This window comes from Passer domesticus, chromosome 3 (genome assembly GCF_036417665.1).
Source record: "Passer domesticus isolate bPasDom1 chromosome 3, bPasDom1.hap1, whole genome shotgun sequence".
NCBI lineage: Eukaryota > Metazoa > Chordata > Aves > Passeriformes > Passeridae > Passer > Passer domesticus.
Genome location: NC_087476.1, coordinates 91,751,848 through 91,759,196, shown reverse-complemented (window position 1 = coordinate 91,759,196; position 7,349 = coordinate 91,751,848).

Below are 7,349 nucleotides of genomic sequence, written 5' to 3'. Positions count from 1 at the left end.
TATTTCAAATCCTAATTCTGAGATTTCATAGTGGGACTCATCTAAAAGTCATCAGAATCACTTCTACAGTTTTCTGTGAGATTTGGACTGGACACTGGCCCCATGTATCCAATTAAAGTGGTCACTCAGATTCTTGAGATCATCTCCCTTTCATCCTCTTGCAATAGAAGTTAGGGTTTCTCCGGACAATATGATATCCACTCTCCATCAGCAACACTAAGAGTAGTGGATGCATTAAAAACCCCCCAGTCAACACATCAGATTTTGCCATAACTTCACACTGTGTTCAATCCTATTGATGTCAGTTCTGTGCAGTGTTTGGCCCTGGATTTTCCCACAATGGGATCCCATTCTTCTTGCATGAGAATATGTCTTGGACAAATTGCCATGTCACATGCATTCAAAGGGCCATGATAAAGCCTCCATCTTTGCACGGACTCCCAATTACATCAAAGGAATTTCTGCATACAAAACAAGGGTAAAATATGCCTCTAATTTAAGGTTAAATTATACCGTTAAGACATGGGCTGAAATAAGGGGCAGCAAGGAAGCTGAACCACATTAGGGAGCACATCCAAAGCACTGTCTCAGAAAAATGCAATCCTTTGTACTATGAGCGTTTGTCTCAAATGGGGAAGAATTTGTGATGTGCCTTTTCAGGGAACAAGCTATCTCCTTCCTTCCAGACAGGCCCAGTGGAATTCAGGCAAGGAGAAGAAATGAATTATTTAATATGCTCTTTACCTCTCTCTTCACACTGATTCCAGGCAAAGACTGGGCCTGGTCCCAGGGTCCTGCACTTCAGATACCCACAAAGACTGTGAAAAGACAAGAATGGTCTTACTCTCTTCTGCCTTCCACTGTATGTGTGCTTCTGTGATGAACAGTTTACCTTGTGGGGGGAAATAATCCAAACCTGGTTTAGCAGTGAATACTCTGATGACTATGAGGTCATATGGAAGAAATGCACCTATGTGTGTATGTTCCTTGCATATGTAAGTATGATTACAAAAATAAAGATGAATTGTCTGTAAGGGTCTAAGATAATAATCTGAGTAGAGGCTGACAACAGCACAGGCTTCTTAAACCAGAATAAAACTGGAAATGCAACTGTCATCTGGAAATAATTTGAAAATACAACTCCTAAGAAGAAGATTCTGTAGTGCCAAATATTTGCTGCCACTGTTTAAATATTTTGAGCAAAGTGAAATTAAAGTCAAAGATGGCAGAATCAGCTCCTTGGTCAGTCTTCTATTTATCTTTTCTTTCATCTTAAATCTGTAGCCTAGTTATCAGTATCAGGTACCTCAAGAGTTCACCATTGTCACCCTCACAAGTAGCACTGTGCTGGGAACTGCTACATTTCCATCAGGTTGCATATTCTGGAGTAAGGGAAAGAATCACTTAATCCCATGAGATTTTGGAACTATTCATTGTAACTCAGTTTTGCTGATTGCTATCTACACAGCTATCAAAACCACAGTGATTTGAAAGATTTGGGATAGAAGACTTTAACTTGTGTTACAGGAGGATTTTACAGAGGACTCAGTGAATTTAAATAATTTATGATTGCATCTGACCATAATTGATTATCCCAACATCATACATATAAGATATGATGCCCTTTTACACAATTTTTGTTTTATTAAAATCTCCTTGTATAGTTCACGTCAGTTTTAACGTTTCACAAGGCACTCACAGACTAGAATCATCTTCCTTGTGGGCCTGCTAATGGAAATCCCCTCATACAGTTATTAGTCACTGTCTTACAATAGCTTCTTGTCTCTAAGTACTTTGATGTTGTACATAAGAGCCATGGATCAATTACATTCATTTTTCCCATTACCAGGCAAATATTTGGACATTTTCTGTAGAGTTGATTCAAGGCAGAACTAAACCAAAGAAGTTGCATACTGTGCAGACATTTCTAACCTTCAGAAGCTGAAGGTTTTGTGACCTGGGAGAATTAATAGATGTTTATTCTAGCAGGGTAAATGGAAAAAGACCATTTCTATTTTAGGGAGATAAATGAAAAGCAGGGAAGATGGGTTTTGTTATGACAAAATCGTTCACAAGTGGCATGTTGAAATGAGGAAAAGCAGTTATGTATTTATATTACAATTCTCGGGTATGTTTGTCAAGAAAGACTCAAGTGGCAAAATGCATTAGTAATTGTTATGTTTCCTCACTTGTCAAAACAAGCATTTGCCCTAAAATTAGTCTGCTAAGGCTGTCTCCATTGCAAAGATTCAAAACACACTGACCTTCTGCAGTGAAAATCCAGAACTTTTTTATTACCATGTGATTCCTCCCAACAAGGAGAACACATATAGCTATTTCTTCTTGCCTGTTTCAAACAATAGCTGTAAGTCTTCCACCACTGTGTCAGAAACACATTTTGAAAATGTTTCACTCGCCAAGATTCTTCTGCAGAACAGAAGAAGGAAGGCGAGCCAGCTGGCATGGCCAGCAGTGGCAATCTCAAGTGCTTACCATGCTCAGGAATGTTAGGAAGCATGAGCAAACGGGAAGCATTCTCCAAACATGGTGCTGCAGTTACCCCTCAGCTGGTGCTGCTCTTCTAAACTTACTCAAGTTGGCTACAAACACGGAGGGGAATTTTGACTCAAACAAGGCTTTCATTGAGAAGAGACTAGTGCTCAATTTGGTCATTGATTCTTCATTAAACCTTTTTTTCAGCAGACAGCACAGATTCCCTGAAACCGCTTTTTCCATAATCCGTAAAGGAATTTTTGTGCCTGTGGTATAGACAAACCCTCTGTTAATTCAGCTGTATTACTGCTGTGGCTCTGAGGATCAGAACATGTCAGCTGTGTGGAAAGGCAGCTTGCATGGGCTCCCCCTCTTCCTTCAGAGGTCAGGAACTGCCCAATGATAAGAGTGGTGAACCCTGAGAAGTAACCCCATAAAAGGATTCCTCCCCAGGAACACTTTCCATTCGTCTGTGAAGCAAAAAGACATTTCTTTTTTGTCTAAAGATTAAGGAAAATCAGATGATGAAATTATTGTCAATATTATCTTCTTTAGATAATGGTTAGGTAAAGGATTTAGAGTTGTTCAAAGAATGAACATGGGAATGGATAACATACTGGATGTTCATTGCAAAGTCAGGATTATGCTTTCTTTTCTGATGGGGTTTTAGTATTTTTTTTAAGTATTTCTGAAATAGTATGAACTACTTCTTGAGTATTTCCATTTACTGAAAAGATAGGATTTTGACAAAAAACCTTTGAAAAATATTAATATTTCTATCAGTCTGTAAATTATTTCATTAACATTGTGTGGTTAGAATAGAAAATTAGTCCAGTTTAACCCCGAAAAATGAAAAATTATAAACTTATACATGCAATTGTTTTCATTTGTACGACTTGATAGAAAATTATCACATCTATCACTCCCAGGAGAATATCTTGTGTCACAAATGTCAAGGTGTTTCAACAGCAGAAGGCAGAGTTCAGCACTATTATCTGCTGTGACTTCCAGGAAAGGCATAAATCATGGTTATCTGAAGGGCTGATGCTGCTCCATTTGTGTAAATTTGAGTTGGGAGAAACACCACTGTAATCAATAGACTGTTCAACTGTACAGATAGCAGGACAAGGGTGCCCCAAACTTATTGTGCTTTGCGCTTTTTATCTTTCTTTACTCATTTTCCTGCCCTCACCTCCTTTTATTTATTCCTTAAAATGAAAGATTGTTAAGAGATGCAACTGGAAAGAGTCTTATCACAGGGAACCGCCCTCAAATCAATGTGTCTTTTATTAGGCATTGTCTTGAAACTCCCAACCACAACTTGAACTGAGGACAAGAGAAACTGATGCCTTATTGCATTAGGCCTATTGTAATTTGTAGCTTAAAAAGCATTATTTAATTTTCATTTGAAACGGATTTGCAGCATATGTGATTTCAAAAAATAGGATGAAACTTACTGTCTCTTTCCATTTATGGCTCAAGCACTTTGTTGGAGGCATTGTCATTCATCACAGTGTCATCTCATGGTTATTAGTTTGCCTGCTGGGTAGAGGCATTTCAGCTAAAAGTGAAAGTACCAATTGTGCTAACTGCAGTTATATGTTAGCAGCATATTGAAAAAAATAGATGTGGTCTGAGACTTAAGTTAAAAGCACAAATTCTGTGGGGTGCTGAGAACATCCTGCCAGATGCTGTGCAACCTCAGTTCCCATCCAGGGTGACAGAAAGCTAATGTGCCCTGTCTTTTTCAGGGTCAGACCACTGGTGATTAAACAATTCTAGCAAACATGATCTCATCCTTATTTGTCTGGGACATTATGAAACACAACATGAAGGAAGTTCAGATGTGGTAGCAGAATACAAAGCACTAACACACCCAGCATGATGCTTGAAATGTGTTCCTTTATAATCCTATATTTCCCAGACAAACACTTGTAAACATTGAAGTAAAACAAAACACATTTCCTTTTCATGAAAAAAATGCCTTAAAAACCACAGGATTAACAACACCAGGGAAGGACAATCCCCCGAAGGGCCTAAATCTTGTTTCCAAAACTTGGGCTGAGTTAACTGTGTTCAAGCTGAATTTCTTCACGATAGCACATGGAAAACATTTTTTAAAAAAAGAAAAGTATCACGGTCAAACAAGCCCTGAATAGATTCTGAAGTGATACCTCATGATTTGAACACTTACTGATTACATTCCAGTGATGAGGGTGGGAAATGGAACTCACACATACTGGATCTGGTTTCTGGCTTGGCTGCAGGTTTTCCTGCATACACAGGAGCAAATCAGTTTCTCTGTGCTCTGTTGTGGTCTCATAACTAAAGAAAACAGATGATATTCTGCTCTGTTCAAGTCAAAAGAAACACAAATGGGAGAACTTACCTGCCATTCCTGTTCCCAAAAGCAAGACCACTAAACATATGCTGAGGTGATAAGAAGTGATAGTATTATTTATTTTTATTTTACACAGTAAAACAAAAAACATTGTGGAAAAAGTTCACTGTAGTTGTTTGTTTTTTGGGATTTCTTTTTGTTGGTTTCTTTTTTTTTTTTTTGAATCACATTATTTTTGAAAATATACATAAGATTATGACATTATTTAACAGGTTTTCATTCAAATGTTGCAAAGAGCTCCTCCTTTTTTCCTGCCCAGGCTGTGTCCCATCACCCAGTCAGAAGAGAAAAACTATCACAAAAGTGAACATCCCTGGAAATAAGGAGAATTATATAGACAAAATGCCTGGTTCATAGGGTGAAAGCATAAGTAATATAACACAGGCCCAGGCCAATGTCTCTTTGGTGGTGTTTTATCTTTGGCAGCAGATTCAATTAAGACAGAATTCATCCCATATACTTCTGAGAGTCTGCCCTTCATCTGTGCCCTTCTGAGAGCTGTGCCCTTCAGCTACTTCCCATCTTCCAGCATTTAGCCACATAAGAACTTTCTGAGCTAGAGGTAGCGTGTAAATCACCCCTACAAAGCCTCTTACATTCACGAATTTGCCTAATCCAATAATTTCAGAGAGATAAAAATTACTTGTTTGTCCTTCACAGCATCCATCCTACAGCAAGGATGATTAAATGATGTGTTGAACAAAAAAACCTCTTCCTTTTCCTATATTGTCCTGCTGTCTAGAAACATGGTCCTTAGCTTCAGTACTATTGCAAAAATTTCATATCTTCTTAATATCAGATATTTTCACCACACAAACATTTCAGTCACCACTCTTGCAAATGGAAGGGCATTATTTTTTTTAGACTCATTCACAGAAAACACCACTGATTGTTCTTGTTCCCCTTATCTATACTTTTCATGTTTTCCTAATACTGGTGCTGCTTTCACCCATCACAATCACAGTTGACAAATTCATATTTGAACTCTTTCAACCCTCCTGTGTGAATACTGCCAATTATTACTGATCTGTTGTCCTACTGATTTACTCTAAATTAATCTTTGACACCCCAAAATGGGAGTTTGCCCAGCCTCATTCGGTGTAAAGAATGACCCCAGTGTGAAAGTCTCCCACCTCATTTACAGCAGAGACCAGTGCAAATAATTCATTTGGCTGTTCTATGGTGTCTTTATCTTCCTTTGCTGCTTCTTCTCATTCTGCTAGCTTTCCAATCATACTGCTTCTGATGGAGATACAAAAGGCTTTACTCTTAGCTCCCATAACTTCTGCAAGTTGCTTTCACTAATATTTTAGCTAGCTTTGCTGTGGTTTAACATTTATTTTGATGGGGATTATACTTTTCCTCTGTTTTCTTTCTTTGGATGCCACATCCATATTTTGGAAGATGTGTTGTCATTTTGAATAGTGTCTATTACACCACTCTAGCTCTGCCAGCTACTTCTGGATGGGGCTCATTCAGAGTCCATTTTTATTGATGCTATTGATGACTAGCACACATTTACTCTTTTAAAAACATGCATGTGGCTTGCAAATATTTAATTCTTTTAACTACTATTTCCACACCTACCTCAAAGAGTTTTGTCACTTTTATACAATTTCTCAACTATTTATCTGAAGTATTTTTGTGGTGACTTAAATGTTACAACAAACCCAAGTCTCTGTACTGCTTTTTAAGTGTTTACTAAGGATAGAAATCAGACAACAAAGCAAAATAATGAAAGATAAGTTGTCATGAAAAGCTTTCTCCATTTGATTCACATATTAATGCAGAGGTTAATGCTCCCTCAGTGTTTGTTTCATAAATTGTGCATGTCTACATTAACATCATCCATGGCACCATGGGGGTGAAGCAAGGGAGGAGAGGTGGAGAGGCAAATTTATCCTAAAGGTACTACAGTGAATTCTTTATTGTCTACAAAATGCTTTAAAATTATCTTTGCCAAAACCTCGTAGTGTAGTTAGATCCTGTTGCATGGCTTAATGGAAACATTAGTTTGATTGCAAATATTTCAGTGTGGTAAACATCCTTCCTTCAGCAAATCTGTAAGTGAAGACTACAAATTAAGCCACAATGGGTCCTAACTACAGCTCCCAAACTTTGGGCAGAGTCTTAGGAAAATCTCAGAGAGTTTTTGTGCTCTCTCTCTTAGCAAGGTATACAAGAATCTTCTCAAAGTAATAAATGGAAAGGGAGTCCTGTTCACATTAAACTTGGGACTTGCTAGGTGGTTAAGTATTTCATTCTACTTTTCACAGGAATATGACCATGTTTGTGCCATACTAAATTTCTCATTGTAAATGTAAATAAGTATTTATTAAACTGTACATTCCCTCTATATTTTGATCTGCTTTAAATAACGAGTAAATATATATCTCTTTTTAAAGTCTTGTTACAAGTCTTTGACAAACAGGAGAATGTATGCAGATAACATACT